Below are 17,927 nucleotides of genomic sequence, written 5' to 3' on the forward strand. Positions count from 1 at the left end.
TGTTAGTTACTGTTTTACTCACAGCAGAACTTCTTTCAATATTGGAGCCAATCCTCGCAGATCCTGCCACTGCTTTACTAACAAGTTTATGCAATATCCTAAATGTTTTTTTATTTCACCAATCTTCACAACTTCTTTTCTAGGGGTAGAATTCATTTCGAGGAACCACTTTCTTTGCTCATCCATAAGAGGCAACTCTTCATCCTTCAACTTTTATCCTGAGATGGCAGCAATTCACTCACATTTTCAGGTTTCACGCCTAATTCTAGTTCTCTTGTTCATTCCAGCACATCTGCAGTTCCTTCCTTCACTGAAGCCTTAAACCCCTCAGTGTCATCCAGGACAGTTAGAATAAACTCCTCTTCCAAACTCCTATTACTGTTGCTCTTTTGACCTCTTTCCATGAATCACAAATGTTCTTTATGGCATATAAAATGATGAATCCTTTCCAGAAGGTTTTCAGTTGACTTTTCCCAGATCCACCAGAGGGATCAGTAGCTATGGCAGCTATGGTTTCATGAATGAATTTCTTAAATAACAAGAGTTGATGGTCAAAATTACTGTTTGATCTATGGACTGCTGAATAGATGTGCTAGCTGGCATGTATACAAACATTAATCTTACTGTTCATCTACATCAGAGCTCTTGAGAGGTCAGGTTCAATGTCAATAGCAGTATTGTTTTGAACGAAATATGTTTTTTGAGAGGGAGGTCGCAACAGCAGGCTTAAAATATACAGGACAACATGTTATAAACATATATGCTATCATCTAGGCTTTGTTCCATGTATGGAGCACATGCAGAGTAGATTCGACTTAATTTTTAAGGACTCTAGAATTCTTGGAATGGTGAATGAGCTTTGGCTTCAATTTAATGTCACCAACTGCATTAGCCCCTAACAAGAGTTAACCTGTCCTTTGAAGTTTCGAAGCCAAGAACTGACTTCTCATCTCTACCTATGAAAGTGCCACACGACATCTTCTTTCAATTTAAGGCTGTTTCATCTCCACGGAAAATCTGTTGTGCAGTATAGACACATTCATGAGTAATCTGAGCTACATCTTCTGGGTAACTTGCTACAGGCTCCACAGCAGCACTTACTGCTCCTCCTTGCACTTTCATGCTATGGAGATGGATTCTTCCCTTAAATATTGTGAAAAAAGCGCTGATATCTCCCAACTTTTCTTCTGCAGCTTCCTCACCTCTCTCAGCCTTCATAGACTTGAGGAAGAGAGTTGAGGCCTTGCTCTAGACTAGGCTTAGGCTTAGGGGAATGTTGTGGTTGATTCGATCTTCTATCCAGACCACTATACTCACTGGACATGAGTTTGAGCAAACTTTGGGAGATAGTAGAGGAGAGGGAAGTCTGGCATGCTGCAGTCCATGGGGTCGCAAGAGTTGGACAGGACTTAGTGACTAACAACACCCAGATTGCTAAAACTTTCTCCATATCAGCAATAAGGCTGTTTCACTTTCTTGTCATTCTTGTATTCATTGAGGTGACTTCTTTAATTTACTGTAAGAACTTCTCCTTTGCATTCACAGCTTAGTCAACTGATGCAAGAGGCCTAGTTTTCAACCTAACTCAACTTTCTCCATGCTTCCTCACTAAGCTTAATGAGTTCTAGTTATTTATTTGAATTTCTTTTTAAAATTTTATTTAAGTTGGAGGATAATTACTTTACAATATTGTAATGGTTTTTGCCATACATCAACATTAACCATCCACAGGTATACAGTTGTCCCCCCATCCTGAACTGACATCCCACCTCCCTCCCCACCCTATCCTTCTGGGTTGTCCCTCTGGCTTTGGGTTCCCCATCTATTTTACATATGGTAATGTACATGTTTCAATACTGTTCTCTCAAATCATCCCACCCTTGCCTTCTCCCACTGAGATCAAAAGTCTGTTCCTTACATCTGTGTCTCCTTTGCTTCCCTTTATGTAGGATCATTGTTACTGTCTTTTTAAATTCCATATATATGCATTAATATACAGTATTTGTTTTTCTCTCTATGATTGGCTTCTCTCTGTATGACAGGCTCCAGATTTATAAAGACAGTCTCTTCAACAAGCTGTGCTGGGAAAACTGGTCAACTACATATAAAAGAATGAAACTAGCTCTTTTTCGTGGTGCCTTGGAGGCTGTCAGCTACTTCAGAATGAAGCTAAGCATCTCTTTTCCGGCCACTGGCTGCCAGAAACTCATTGAAGTGGACGATGAGTGAAAACTTAGTACCTTCTATGAGAAGCATATGGCCACAGAAGTTGCTGGTGACGCTCTGCATGAAGAATGGAAGGGTTATGTGGTCCAAATCAGTGGCAGGAACGATAAGCAGGGTTTCCCCATGAAGCAGGGTGTCTTGATCCATGGCCGAGTTCTCCTGCTACTGAGTAAGGGGCATGCCTGTTACAGACCAAGGAGGACTGGAGAGAGAAAGCACAAATCCGTATGGGGTTGCATTGTGGATGCCAATCTGAGTGTTCTCAATTTGGTCATTGTGAAAAAAGGGGAGAAGGATATTCCTGGACTCACTGATACTACAGTGCCTCATCGTCTGGGTCCCAAAAGAGCTAGCAGCATCCGCAAACTTCTCAGTCTCTCTAAAGATGGTGTCTGCCAGTATGTTGTGTGAAAGCCCTAAACAAAGACGGTAAGAAACCTAGGACTAAAGCACCCAAGATTCAGCATCTCGTGACTCCACGAGTTCTGCAACACAAATGCCAGCATATTGCTCTGAAGAAACAGCGTACTAAGAAAAATAAAGAGGCTGCAGAATATGCTAAACTTTTGGCCAAGAGAATGAAGGACGCCAAAGAAAAATGGCAGGAACAGATTGCCAAGAGACGGACGCTGTCCTCTCTGAGAGCTTCTACTTCTAAATCTGAGTCCAGCCAAAAATGAGATGTTCTAAGAGTAACAAATAAATACGATCAGACATCAAAAAAAAAAAAAAAAAAGAATGAAACTAGAACACTTTCTAACATCACACACAAAAATAAACTCAAAATGGATTAAAAATCTAAATGTCAGACCAGAAACTATAAAACTCTTGGAGGAAAACTTAGAATACTCGCCGACATAAGTCACAGCAAGATCCCTTACGACACACCTCCCAGAGCATCTGAAATAAAAACAAAAACAAACAATGGGACCTAATTAAACTTAAAAGCTTTTACACAATGAAGAAAACTATAAGCAAGGTGAAAAGACAGAACTCAGAATGGGAAAAAACAATAGCAAACAAAACAACTGACAAAGAATTAATCTCCAAAATATACAAGCAGCTCATGCAGCTCAATACCAGAAAAACAAACAACCCAATCAAAAAGCGGGCAGAAGACCTAAACAGACATTTCTCCAAAGAAGACATACAGATGGCTAGTTTTGTAGTTAAAGTGAGGGACTCTTCCTCTCACTTAGCACTTAAAGGCCATTTTAGGGTAACTGACTGACCTAATTTCAATATTGTTGTGTCTCAGGGAACAAAGATGCTTGAGGAGAGGGAGAAAGATCGGGGCGCGGGGGGGACATCTGCCAGATAGAGCAGTCAGAACACACACATTTTTAGGTTAAATTCAAGGTCATATAAGGGTGTGGTCTGTGGCTCCCCAAAACAATTATAATAGTAACACCAAAGATCACTTATCATAGATCACCATAACAAATATGACAAAAATGCAAAGGTTTGTAATATTGCAAGAATTACCAAAATATGACACAGAGAGACAAAGTGAGAAAATGCTGTTGGGAAAGTGGTGGCCACAGACTTGCTTGATGCAGGGTTGCCACAAACTTTCAATTTGTCAAAAAAAAAAAAAAAATCGCAAAACATAACAAAGCAAAGCAGGCCAAAAACAAGGTTTTCCTGTACCAGAAATTAAATGCTTCCCTGCGGAAGAGAGGTACATCACCTCTGCTTTCATTTCATTGGCCAAGGCATGTCATGTGTCTACTTCAGTGTTGGGAAAATCAGCAGATGGAGACAAGCCACTGGGTGAACACTGGTCAGTGGGAGGAATAGCCATTGCACAGTAACCTCGGCACTTTGCTCTGAAATTCTATATGCACGTGCAGATGGAGTGAATAACCAGAAAGAAAGCAGTGATAGATCAAGATGTCTTGCAGTCCAGGCCAGCTCCCTACCAGTCATGATGCACTGGCTGCAAACCTGGAAGCTTCTCCGCTGCTTATCTCCCTGTTTTTGGACTGCACTGCCTTCACACCACGATGGAGTGCATCCTGGGAAGCCCTTCAGTGGTCCTCAGAGACAAGCTGGCCCTGGGAAGTAGGTTGGGAAGATGCACTGTCCTGACTTCCGTGGTTGAGGCCTGAGGTGGTGAACTGTCTCAGTTTCAGACTTGAGGGCCCTGCATACAAGCATTCACCATGGCACAAGAACCATGCTGCATGGTTATGTGAATGTCACATTTGGGCAGCAGAGTGAGGAGCTGAGAGAAGAAAGAACCCCTGTGTCCTGGCACTCAATTTGAGAGAAGTCAGATGTATATCTTAAAGTAGTTTATTTCTTTTTATTTCACTTTCTGTAGGTTCATATTATTCTTGTTAGTTGAACAAGATCATTCTCCTTATGTAGCAAAGCACCACGGCAGATCCTGGTAAAACAAAGCCGTGGAGACTGCCCAACGCCCCGTGCTCTTGCCAGGCCCTGCCCAGTCCCTTGGGAACCTCCATACAGTCCTCCATGTGGATGCCCTCCTGCAGCCTCACCGTGTCTTGGACCCTGCCTGGACTCATGAAGGTTCTAATGAGATGCATATTCAGAACTCCCTTGTAATGGGAAATAAGGAGGTGTGAAGAAGTTACATCTCAACAACTCCCGAGATTTGCAGTAGGACTTCCACAAAACAGTGTCAGTAGTCCCTCTTCCTCTGTTCACAGTCTGACTGCCAGACCTCTGCTCACCCATCTTTGGTCACTCACCACTTCCTAAAACATCAGACTAGTAAATATACCAAGATTGATATCAGGAAGGGGAATGTATAGATAGCCAGGCAAAATCTTGTATACCATAGATATACAAGATGTTGGATGCTCAGTTGTGTCCAACTCTTTGTGAGCCCATGGACTGTAGCCTGCCAGGTTCCTCTGTCCATGGAATTCCCCAAGCCAGAATACTGGAGTGGGTAATGATTCACTTCTCTAGGGGATCTTCCCAACCCAGGGATTGAACCTAAGTCTCCTGCATAGCATGTGGATTCTTTACTGTTTGAGCCACCAGGAAGCCCTGTATATCTAAAGGTAACACATAAAATAATAAAAAAAAAAAAGATTCAGGGAACTCTGCTTTCAATATTCTGTAATAACCTGTATGGGAAACAAATCCAAAAAAGAATGGGTATATATCTGTATATAACTGAATATATGTATAATGAGCATATATACAATGCATATGTATAACTGAATCATTGTGCTATACACCTGGAACTAACACAACATTGCAAATCAACTTTAATATAAAATAAAAATTAAAAATGTAAGTGATTAATAAACATACTGAAACCTAAACTTACTCGTATTCAAATGATTAACATTGTAAACAAAGCACTCATTTTTACCTTCATGGCTGTTTTAGAAAGCAATAATACCCACTTTGGAAAAAAATATAGTCAAATATATAAACATTCTGTGCAGGCAAATTTCACTATTTCTTAAACATAATAGAAATATTCATACTCTTGATCATAAATTTCACTCCTTGGGATTTCTTGTGGGGAAATAAACCACATACACAAAAAAAGGAAGTGGAAAAATTACAAGTGTTCAAAAGTTGTGGAAAGGTTAACTAAAGTATGGTACATCTATACAGAGAAAATCTTTGCAGCTATTAAAAAAATGATGATACAGGAAATACTCATGTATCACAGTCAAGCAAAAAGTAAATATACACTGCCATAGTTTTGAGCATGGAGTGGCTGTCATATTCCATTTTGGATATTACTATCTCCTTCCCAAATATTCTACAAAAATCATGTACTGTTTTTAAGATCAGAAAAATGTTAACAAAACATTTTGGCATGCATTTGTTATTGTAGGAAATGACAATCATTTTGTACAGGGTTGTTATATGCTCAGCTTATTTAGGTACAAGTTTCTCAGGTGGAAGTGTTACAGTGAATTTTGTCTTTGCAGGCAAATTTTTCTTGATGCTTTTGGGAACAACTACAATGTGGGTAAGGTACCTCTGCTTAACTTCTCACCAAAACTCTTACCCCAAAACTATGCATGTAGGAACTTAATCAATAGGCAGTGAGATGTAATAGTCACTAAATACGGCAAAGGGGGAAATGAAATGTCCTGTGTTCCCGCCAATCCTGTCTTTGTGGACTCGCTTTGAAGCTCTGGTTGGCTGGGTGGATGAGAAGGCTTTCGTGGTGTCTTCTCTGCTGGTGTAGTCAGCTTCCCACTAAGCCAGTGCACTTGGATTTTTACCTTCTATAGGATCTATATTTAGTTTAATGCTCTATGCTTGCCACATTTCTTCACTGGATTGTCCTCAAATGTGTCTGTCTCTATCTCCCTGTCTATTTATATATCATCTATTTATTGCCTATCATCTCCATCTATCTACTTACCTAACTCTGTCTTTCTGTATCACTGTGTCTGCTGCTGCCACTACTTGGTCACTTCATCCTGTCTGACTCTGTGGGACCCTATGGACTACAGCCTACCAGGCTCTTCTTCCATGGGATTCTCTAGGCAAGAGTACAAGAATGGGCTGCTATGCCCTACATCCAGGGGATCTTCCCCACCCAGGGATCGAACCTGGGTCTGCTGCATTACAGACAGATTCTTTACTGCTGAGCCACCAGGGAAGTCCATCGCTGCCTCTGTCATCTTTCCATTTCCATCTATCTCTATTTATCATTGATCTATTTATCCATATCTACATATGTGTGTGTGCTTGTTTGTATTTATGTATGTATGTGTCTTATCTATCTATCTATACCTGTCTCTGATGATCATCTCTTTCATGTAAAATGCTGGGATAAGTGGGTATATTTTCTTTCTTTTTTAATTTAAATTTATTTATTTTAATTGGAGGCTAATTACTTTACAATACTGTATTGGTTTTGCCATACATCAACATGAATCCCCCATGGGTGTACACGTGTTCCCCATCCTGAACCCCCCTCCCACCTCCCTCCCTCTGGGTCATCCCAGTGCACCAGCCCCAAGCATCCTGTATCCTGCATCGAACATGGACTGGCGATTTGTTTCTTATATGATATTATACATGTTTCAATGCCATTCTCCCAAATCATCCCACCTTCTCCCTCTCCCACAGAGTCCAAAAGACTGTTCTATACATCTGTGTCTCTTTTGCTGTCTTGCATACAGGCTTATCGTTATCATCTTTCTAAATTCCATATATATGCATTAGTATACTGTATTGGCGTTTTTCTTTCTGGCTTACTTCACTCTGTATAATCGGCTCTAGTTTCATCCAACTCATTAGAACTGATTCAAATGTATTCTTTTTAGCGCGGACGGCTGTGACTGGCGCATTTAGCGTGGGCAGCTACCCCACGTCCGAGGTCAGGGGCAAGTGGCCGAGAGTGCCAGGCTGCAACGGTGCAGGAACGGCCAAGAGAAGCTACCCTATGTCTGAGGTCAGGGGCAGCAGCTGGGAGGAGCTACCCCACGTCGGAGGTTAGGGGCAGCGGCTGAGAGGAGCTACCCCACGTCTGAGGCCAGGGGCGGCGGCCGGGAGGAGCTACCTGACACCCGAGGCTAGGGGCAGCGGCTGGGAGGAGCAACCCCAGCTCCAGGGGAGCAGTGGCTGTGCAGGCACAGGAAAGCCTAGAGGAGCTATTCGATGTTCAAGGTCAGAAGGGGCGGTGGTGAGGAGATATCCCTCGTCCAAGGTAAGGAGCAGTGGCTACACTTTGCTGGAGCAGCCGTGAAGAGATACCCCACGCCCAAGGTAAGAGAAACCCAAGTAAGACGTTAGGTGTTGCAAGAGGGCATCAGAGGGCAGACACACTGAAACCATATTCACAGAAAACTAGTCAATCTAATCACACTAGGACCACAGCCTTGTCTCACGATGGTGAGATCACTGATCTAGACCCTGACGTCTTGGAATGTGAAGTCAAGTGGGCCTTAGAAAGCATCACTAAGAACAAAGCTAGTGGAGGTGATGGAATTCCAGTTGAGCTATTACCAATCCTGAAAGATGATGCTGTGACAGTGCTGCACTCAATATGCCAGCAAATTTGGAAAACTCAGCAGTGGCCACAGGACTGGAAAAGGTGATTTTATTCCAATCCCAAAGAAAGGCAATGCCAAAGAATGCTCGAACTACCACACAACTGCACTCATCTCACATGCTAGTAAAGTAATGCTCAAAATTCTGCAAGTCAAGCTTCAGTAATATGTGAACTGTGAACTTCTAGTTGTTCAAGCTGGTTTTAGAAAAGGCAGAGGAACCAGAGATCAAATTGCCAACATCCGCTGGATCATCAAAAAAGCAAGAGATTCCAGGAAAACATCTATTTCTGCTTTATTGACTATGCCAAAGTCTTTGACTGTGTGGATCACAACAAACTGTGGAAAATTCTGAAAGAGATGGGAATACCAGACCACCTGATCTGCCTCTTGAGAAATTTGTATGCAGGTCAGGAAGCAACAGTTAGAACTGGACATGGAACAACAGACTGGTTCCAAATAGGAAAAGGAGTATGTCAAGGCTGTATATTGTCACCCTGCTTATTTAACTTCTATGCAGAGTACATCATGAGAAACGCTGGACTGGAAGAAGCACAAGCTGGAATCAAGATTGCCGGGAGAAATATCAATAACCTCAGATATGCAGATGACACCACCCTTATGGCAGAAAGTGAAGAGGAACTAAAAAGCCTCTTGATAAAGGTGAAAGAGGAGAGTGAAAAAGTTGGATTAAAACTCAATATTCAGAAAACAAAGATCATGGCATCTGGTCCCATCACTTCATGGGAAATAGATGGGGAAACAGTGGAAACAGTGTCAGGCTTTATTTTGGGGGACTCCAAAATCACTGCAGATGGTGACTGCAGCCATGAAATTAAAAGACTCTTACTCCTTGGAAGGAAAGTTATGACCAACCTAGATGGCATATTGAAAAGCAGAGACATTACTTTGCAAACACAGGTCCATCTAGTCAAGGCTATGTTTTTTCCAGTAGTCATGTATGGATGTGAGAGTTTGACTGTGAAGAAAGATGAGCGCTGAAGAATTGATGCTTTTGAATTGTGGTGTTGGAGAAGACTCTTGAGAGTCCCTTGGACTGCAAGGAGATGCAACCAGTCCCTTCTGAAGGAGATGAGCCCTGGGATTTCTTTGGAAGGAATGATGCTAAAGCTGAGACTCCAGTACTTTGGCCACCTCATGCAAAGAGTTGACTCATTGGAAAAGACTCTGATGCTGGGAGGGATTGGGGGCAGGAGGAGAAGGGGATGACAGAGGATGAGATGGCTGGATGGCATCACTGACTCGATGGATGTGAGTCTGAGTGAACTCCGGGAGTTGGTGAGGGACAGGGAGGCCTGGCGTGCTGTGATTCATGGGGTCGTGAAGAGTCAGACACGACTGAGCGACTGAAGTGAATACTCCATTGTGTATATGTACCACAACTTTCTTAGCCATTCATCTGCTGATGGACATCTAGGCTGCTTCTATGTCCTGGCTATTATAAACAGTACTGCGATGAACATTTGGGTACACGTTTCTCTTTCCATTCTGGTTTCCTCGGTGTGTATGCTCAGCAGTGGGATTGCTGGGTCATAAGGCAGTTCTATTTCCAGTTTTTTAAGGAATCTCCACACTGTTCTCCATAGTGGCTGTACTAGTTTGCATTCCCACCAACAGTGTAAGAGGGTTCCCTTTTCTCCACACCCTCTCCAGCATTTATTGCTTGTAGACTTTTGGATCGCAGCCATTCTGACTGGTGTGAAATGGTACCTCATTGTGGTTTTGATTTGCATTTCTCTGATAATGAGTGATGCTGAGCATCTTTTCCTGTGTTTGTTAGCCATCTGTATGTCTTCTTTGGAGAAATGTCTATTTAGTTCTTTGGATCATTTTTGATTGGGTCGTTTATTTTTTCTGGAATTGAGCTGCAGGGTTCGCTTGTATATTTTTGAGATTAGTTGTTTGTCAGTTGCTTCATTTGCTATTATTTTCTCCCATTCTGAAGGCTGTCTTTTCACCTTGCTTATAGTTTCTTTTGTTGTGCAGAAGCTTTTAATTTTAATTAGGTCCCATTTGTTTATTTTTGATTTCCAAGATTCTGGGAGGTGGGTCATAGAGCATCCTGCTGTGATTTATGTCGGAGAGTGTTTTGCCTATGTTCTCGTCTAACAGTTTTATAGTTTCTGGTCTTACATTTAGATATTTAATCCATTTTGAGTTTATTTTTGTGTATGGTGTTAGAAAGTGTTCTAGTTTCATTCTTTTACAAGTGGTTGACCAGTTTTCCCAGCACCATTTGTGAAAGAGATTGTCTTTTCTCCATTGTATATCCTTGTCTCCTTTGTCAAAGATAAGGTGCCCATAGGTGCGTGAGTTTATCTCTGAGCTTTCTATTTTGTTCCATTGATCTATATTTCTGTCTTTGTGCCAGTACTATACTGTCTTGATGACTGTGGCTTTGTAGTAGAGCCTGAAGTCAGGCATGTTGATTCCCCCAGTTCCATTCTTCTTTCTCAAGATTGCTTTGGCTATTCGAGGTTTTTTGTATTTCCATACAAATTGTGAAATTATTTGTTCTAGTTCTGTGAAAAATACCGTTTGTAGCTTGATAGGGATTGCATTGAATCTATAGATTGCTTTGGGTAGTTTACTCATTTTCACTATATTGATTCTTCCGATCCATGAACACGGTATATTTCTCCATCTATTAGTGTCCTCTTTGATTTCTTTCACCAATGTTTTATAGTTTTCTATATATAGGTCTTTAGTTTCTTTAGGTAGATATATTCCTAAGTATTTTATTCTTTTCGTTGCTATAATGAATGGAATTGTTTCCTTAATTTCTCTATTTTCTCATTATTAGTGTATAGGAATGCAAGGGATTTCTGTGTGTTGATTTTATATCCTGCAACTTTACTATATTCATTAATTAGCTCTAGTAATTTTCTGGTGAAGTCTTCAGGGTTTTCTATGTAGAGGATCATGTCATCTGCAAATAGTGAGAGTTTTACTTCTTCTTTTCCAATTTGGATTCCTTTTATTTCTTTTTCTGTTCTGATTGCTGTGGCCAAAACTTCCAAAACTATGTTGAATAGTAGTGGTGAAAGTGGGCACCTTTGTCTTGTTCCTGACTTTAGGGGAAATGCCTTAAATTTTTCACCATTGAGGATAATGTTTGCTGTGGGTTTGTCATATACAGCTTTTATTATGTTGAGGTATGCCGCTTCTATTCCTGCTTTCTGGAGAGTTTTTATCATAAATGGATGTTGAATTTTGTCAAAGACTTTCTCTGCATCTATTGAGATAATCATATGGCTTTTATTTTTCACCCTGTTAGTGTGGTGAATTACATTGATTGATTTGTGGATATTGAAGAATCCTTGCATCCCTGGGATAAAGCCCACTTGGTCATGGTGTATGATCCTTTTAATGTGTTGTTGGATTCTGATTGCTAGAATTTTGTTAAGGATTTTTACATCTATGTTCATCAGTGATATTGGCCTGTAGTTTTCTTTTCTTGTGACATCTTTGTGGCATCTTTGGTATTAGGGTGATGGTGGCCTCATAGAATGACTTTGGAAGTTTGCCTTCCTCTGCAATTTTCTGGAAGAGTTTGAGTAGGATAGGTGTTAGCTCTTCTCTAAATTTTTGGTAGAATTTAGCTGTGAAGGCATCTGGACCTGGGCTTTTGTTTGCTGGAAGATTTCTGATTACAGTTTCAATTTCCGTGCTTGTGATGGGTCTGTTAATATTTTCTATTTCTTCCTGGTCCAGCTTTGGAAAGTTGTACTTTTCTAAGAATTTGTCCATTTCTTCCATGTTGTCCATTTTATTGACATATATTGCTGATAGTAGTCTCTTATGATCCATTGTATTTCTGTGTTGTCTGTCGTGATCTCTCCATTTTCATTTCTAATTTTATTGATTTAATTTTTCTCCCTTTGTTTCTTGATGAGTCTGGCTAATGGTTTGTCAATTTTATTTATCCTTTCAAAGAACCAGCTTTTGGTTTTGTTGATTTTTGCTATGGTCTCCTTTGTTTCTTTTGCATTTATTTCTACCCTAATTTTTAAGATTTATTTCCTTCTACTTACCCAAGGGTTCTTCATTTCTTCCTTTTCTAGTTGCTTTAGTTGTAGAGTTAGGTTATTTGTTTGACTTTTTTCTTGTTTCTTGAGGTATGCCTGTATTGCTATGAACTTTCCCCTTAGCCCTACTTTTACAGTGTCCCACAGGTTTTGGGTTGTTGTGTTTCCATTTTCATTTGTTTCTATGCATATTTTGATTTCCTTTGTGATTTTTTGGTTATTCAGCAGCGTGTTGTTCAGCCTCCATATGTTGGAATTTTTAATAGTTTTTCTCCTGTAATTGAGATCTAGTCTTACTGCATTGTGGTCAGAAAAGATGCTTGGAATGATTTCAATTTTTTGAATTTACCAAGGCTAGATTTATGGCCCAGGATGTGATCTATCCTGGAAACGGTTCCACGTGTGCTTGAGAAAAAGGTGAAATTCATTGTTTTGGGGTGAAATGTCCTATATATATCAATTAGGTCTAACTGGTCTATTGCATGATTTAAAGTTTGTGTTTCCTTGTTAATTTTCTGTTTAGTTGATCTATCCATAGGTATGCGTGGGGTATTGAAGTCTCCCACTACTACTGTGTTATTGTTAATTTCCCCTTTCATACTTGTTAGCATTTGTCTTATATATTGTGGTGCTCCTATGTTGGGTGCATATATATTTATAATTGCTATATCTTCTTCTTGGATCGATCCTTTGATCATTATGTAGTGTCCTTCTTTGTCTGTTTTCACAGCCTTTGTTTTAAAGTCTAATTTGTCTGATATAGTATTGCTACTCCTGCTTTCTTGTGGTATCTATTTGCGTGGAATATCTTTTTCTAGTCCTTCACTTTTGGTCTGTATGTGTCCCCCGTTTTGAGGTGGGTCTCTTGTAGACAACATATACAGGGGTCTTGTTTTTGTATTTATTCAGCCAGTCTTCGTCTTTTGGTTTGGGCATTCAACCCATTTACATTTAAGGTAATTATTGATAAGTATGATCCTGTTGCCATTTACTTTATTGTTTTGGGTTTGAGTTTACATGCCCTTTTTGTGTTTCCTGTCTAGAGAATATCCTTTAGTATTTGTTGGAGAGCTGGTTTGGTGGTGCTGAATTCTCTCAGCTTTTGCTTGTCTGTAAAGCTTTGGATTTCTCCTTCATATTTGAATGATATCCTTGCTGGGTACAGTAATCTGGGCTGTAGGTTACTTTCTTTCATCATTTTAAGTGTATCTTGCCATTCTCTCCTGGCCTGAAGAGTTTCTATTGAAAGATCAGCTGTTATCCTTATGGGAATCCCCTTGTGTGTTATTTGTTGTTTTTCCCTTGCTGCTTTTAATATTTGTTCTTTGTGTTTGATCTTTGTTAATTTGATTAGTGTGTGTCTTGTGGTGTTTCACCTTGGGTTTATCCTGTTTGGGTCTCTCTGGGTTTCTTGGGCTTGGGTGATTATTTCCTTCCCCATTTTAGGAAGTTTTCAACTATTATCTCCTTGAGTATTTTCTCATGGTCTTTCTTTTTGTCTTCTTCTTCTGGGACTCCTATGATTCAAACATTGGAGCATTTAAAATTGTCCTGGAGGTCTCTGAGATTGTCCTCATTTCTTTTAATTCATTTTTCTTTTTCCCTCTCTGATTCATTTATTTCTACCATTCTATCTTCTACTTCACTAATCCTATCTTCTGCCTCTGTTATTCTACTATTTGTTGCCTCCAGAGTGTTTTTGATCTCATATATTGCATTATTAATTATATATTGACTCTTTTTATTTCTTCTAGGTCCTTGTTAAACCTTTCTTGCATCTTCTCAATCCTTGTCTCCAGGCTATTTATCTGTGATTCCATTTTTATTTCAAGATTTTGGATCATTATCACTATCATTATTCTGAATTCTTTATCAGGTCGATTCCCTATCTCTTCCTCTTTTGTTTCGTTTGGTGGGCATTTATCCTGTTCCTTTACCTGCTGGGTATTCCTCTATCTCTTCATCGGGTGGCCTTTCTATATTCTGGCAGTTTGTGAGGTTCTCTTTATTCTGGAGTTTCCTCCCTGTGGGTGGGGTTATATTGGTGGCTTGTCAAGGTTTCTTGGTTAGGGAAGCTTGTGTCAGTGTTCTGGTGGGTGGGGCTGGATTTCTTCTCTCGGGGATGCAATGAAGTGTCCAGTAATGAGTTATGAGATGTCAATGGTTTTGGAGTAACTTTGGGCAGCCTATATATTGAAGCTCAAGGCCATGTTCCTGTGTTGCTGGAGAATTTGCATGGTGTGTCTTGCTATGGAACTTGTTGGCCCTTGGGTGGTGCTTGGTTTCAGTGTAGGTATGGAGGCATTTGATGAGCTCCTATGAATTAATGTTCCATGGAGTCAGGAGTTCTCTGATGTTCTCAGGATTTGGATTTAAACCTCCTGCTTCTGGTTTTCAGTCTTATTTTTACAGTAGTCTCAAGACTTCTTCTGTACAGCACCATTGATAAAACATCTAGGTTAAAGATGAAAAGTTTCTCCACAGTGAGGGACACCCAGAGAGGTTCACAGAGTTACATGGAGAAGAGAAGAGGGAGGAGGGAGTTAGAGGTGACCCCAATGAGATGAGGTGGAATCAAAAGCGACAGAGCAAGCTAGCCAGTAATCACATCTCTGGACCACCCAGAGATGTTCACAGATTTATATAGAGAAGAGAAGAGGGAGGAAGGAGACAGAGGTGGCTAGGAGGATAAAAGGGGGGAATGAAAAGGGGAGAGACAGATCTAGCCAGTAATCAGTTCCCTAAGTGTTCTCTACCATCTGGAACACACAGAAATTTACAGAGTTGGGTAGAAAAGAGAAGGCAGAGGGAGGAGACCGAGGCGACCTGATGGAGAAAAAGGAGAGTCCAAAAGAGGAGAGAGCAGTCAAGCCAGTAATCTCGCTCCGTACAAAATTGATAACAAATACCAAAAAGCAAAGATTAAAAATCTAGACTAGAGGTTGGATTTTCAAAATACAATATTAAAGAAAAGAAGAAGAAGAAAAAACAAAATCACAAAAATCATTAAAAATGTATATATATGAGGTTTGCTTTAAAAAATGGGGTCTTTTTTTAAAAGTAATAGTAGGTTATAAAAATGAAAATTAAAGGAGTAATAGAGGACTTAAAAATTAAAAAAGGTAAAAAAAAAAAAAAAGGATCATTAAAAATAGTAAAAATATATCTAGGACTTGCTCTGGTGTTGTTGTGGGCAGTATGGGGTCAGTTCATTTTCGAATAGTTCCTTGGTCCGGCCTATATTTCTTAAGATCTATAGGCCCCCTCCTATGTAGTCAGTACTAACTACAGGGTTTTAATCTATTGCACCTGTTACTTTCAAGGCAGTTCATTCTGTTTTAGCTTTTGTTTGCTGGTCTCTTCAGTGTCTGATTTCTGCCCTGACACAAAGTAGGCTGCGGTGGATACTTTTTTTAGGCTCACTTGTTCAGTCACGCTGTGGGGAGGGAGGGACGCTGCAAACAAATAACACTGGCATGTGCTCACAGTGTCTCAGCCACACTGGGCCTGCCCCCGCTCATGGCGCTTGTGCCCTCCCTGCCCACACAGCTTAGGCTCTAGGTTGCTCTGCTGGGAACCGTCCGAGGCTGGCCCTGGGCTGCATCCACCTCCCAGGTCTAAGCTGCTCAGGTTCAGGCACTCAGGTAGTCCTCAGAGGTGCAGACTCCATTGGGCCTGTGTTTTGTGCCCTTCCCAGGTCTGAGCAGCTCAGGTGATGAGGTGTTTGGCGAGCGCAGTCGCTGTGACTTATCACCTCTCCCATCCCTGCTGGAGAATCCCAGGGATGGGGGAACCTGGTGGGCTGCCGTCTATGGGGTCTCACAGAGTGGGACATGACTGAGGCGACTTAGCAGCAGTCCCTGCTGCTTGGTTTTCTGGGTGTACAACCGGGGCACCTTCTCAAGTGGATGTTGACTGTCCAGAATCCCAAGAAGTCTTAGTTAGCAAAGAAGCCTGCTTGCAGTTTCGTAGATCATGTCTCTCTGGGGCTGCAATTGCCCCCTTCTGGCTCTGACTGCCTGTCACCGGAGGGAATGGTCTGCAGCCAGTTAATTCTGTTCAGTCTGTTATTCTGTGCATGGTCCTGGCAGTGTCTTAGGTTAGAGCTTTTCACGTGGTATCTATCCCACAGTCTGGTTTGCTAGCCCAAGTTTGTTTGCTCTGATTACCCTCGGGGCATTCAAGCCCGATCCTTACTCTAACCAATGCAACCTGTGCCTCCCTGCCCAGCCCCCACCTGCTAGTGGCGGATGCAGGCGTCTGCGCTGCTTCTCTGCTGGGAGAGTTACCGTTGGGCTTGTAATCTGTGGATTTTAATTATTTATTTATTTTTCCTCCCTGTTATGTTACCCTCTGTGCTTCCAAGGCTCGCCACAGACTCGGCAGTGCGAGTGTTTCCTGGTGTTTGGAAACTTTTCTCTTTTTAAGACTCCCTTCCCAGGACGGAGTTCCATCCCTACCTCTTTTGTCTCTTTTTTTTGTCTTTTATATTTTTTCCTACCTGTTTTCAAACACAATGGGCTGCTTTTCTTGGTGCCTGATGTCCTCTGCCGGCATTCAGAAGTTGTTTTGCGGAATTTACTCAGCACTTAAGTGTCTTTTGATGAATTTGTGGGGAAGACAGTGGTCTCCCCATCCTATTCCTCTGCCATCTTAGGACCGCCTCCCGGTATATTTTCATAAAATCATTTTGCTACTGTAGACAACTACTTTCCTCTTGTTTTTCTCATTAAGTTTTAAAACAATATGTAAATTCAGATATGCTAGACTGAAGCCCTATTTTCCATCTTTTAGAATTTGTCTTTAATCAGTGAAAACTCTGGGTCTGCCCTTCATGCACCAGCACTCCACCCCAGTCAAGATTTCACGTTGATTTCACCCTCAGCAAGAACCAAGCCAGAGATAAATGGTCAGTTCATATACATCAGGTGGTTTTCAGCCAGCTTCTCTGCTTCTTTAGAAATGACATTTCAGCCCAACCATGGAGGAAGGACTGAGGTTGAATAGGGAAAGACAGAGAGGTATTTGGAGCTTCCCAGATGGCTCAGTGGTAAAGAATCTTCTTGCCAATGCAGAAGATGCTAGAGACGTGGGTTCAATCCCTAGATTGGGATGATCCCCTGGAGAAAGGAATGGCAACCCACTCCAATATTCTTGCCCAGAAAACCCCATGAATAGAGGAGCCTGGTGGGCTACAGTCCATAGGATCGCAGAGAGTCAGACATGACTGAGCATACATGCAAGAGGCATTTAGGACTGCTGGTTGCACAGGAGAGGGATTGTAAGGAGTTACATATGGGCAGTGGGAGAGGGAGAAGTAAAGCTCCCTCTGTGGATGACAGCATCCTACAAGGGGCCTGTCCCAGAAGTTCTCCTTCTGGCTGCGTGGCTGAGTGAGGGGAGGCAGAGCACCACCAGCTGAGAACTTAGTTGACAGGTTCTCAGAGCCATTGGTGTCCTGGACTTCAATTAGACCATAAACTCTACTCCAGGACACACACTTACCTACTTTATTTCATATTCTTAGTGCATGATTCACGACCTGCCCCAGAGGAGGAGGTTTCTGTGAACACTAGTGATGGAGAAGTTTATCAGACATTCTGCAATTTCCTAGAGTCCTAGGAAACATTCTGCAATTTCCTAG

The 17,927-nt window shown here is 41.4% G+C and overlaps 1 pseudogene; it reads left to right on the top strand.

Moving 5' to 3' along the window:
• The first annotated feature begins 2,163 nt into the window (after positions 1-2,163).
• LOC102267136 (small ribosomal subunit protein eS6 pseudogene) lies at positions 2,164-2,907 on the top strand (annotated as a pseudogene).
• The last annotated feature ends 15,020 nt before the right edge of the window (positions 2,908-17,927 follow it).

The sequence above is a fragment of the Bos mutus genome, chromosome 4, assembly GCF_027580195.1.
Source record: "Bos mutus isolate GX-2022 chromosome 4, NWIPB_WYAK_1.1, whole genome shotgun sequence".
Lineage (NCBI taxonomy): Eukaryota > Metazoa > Chordata > Mammalia > Artiodactyla > Bovidae > Bos > Bos mutus.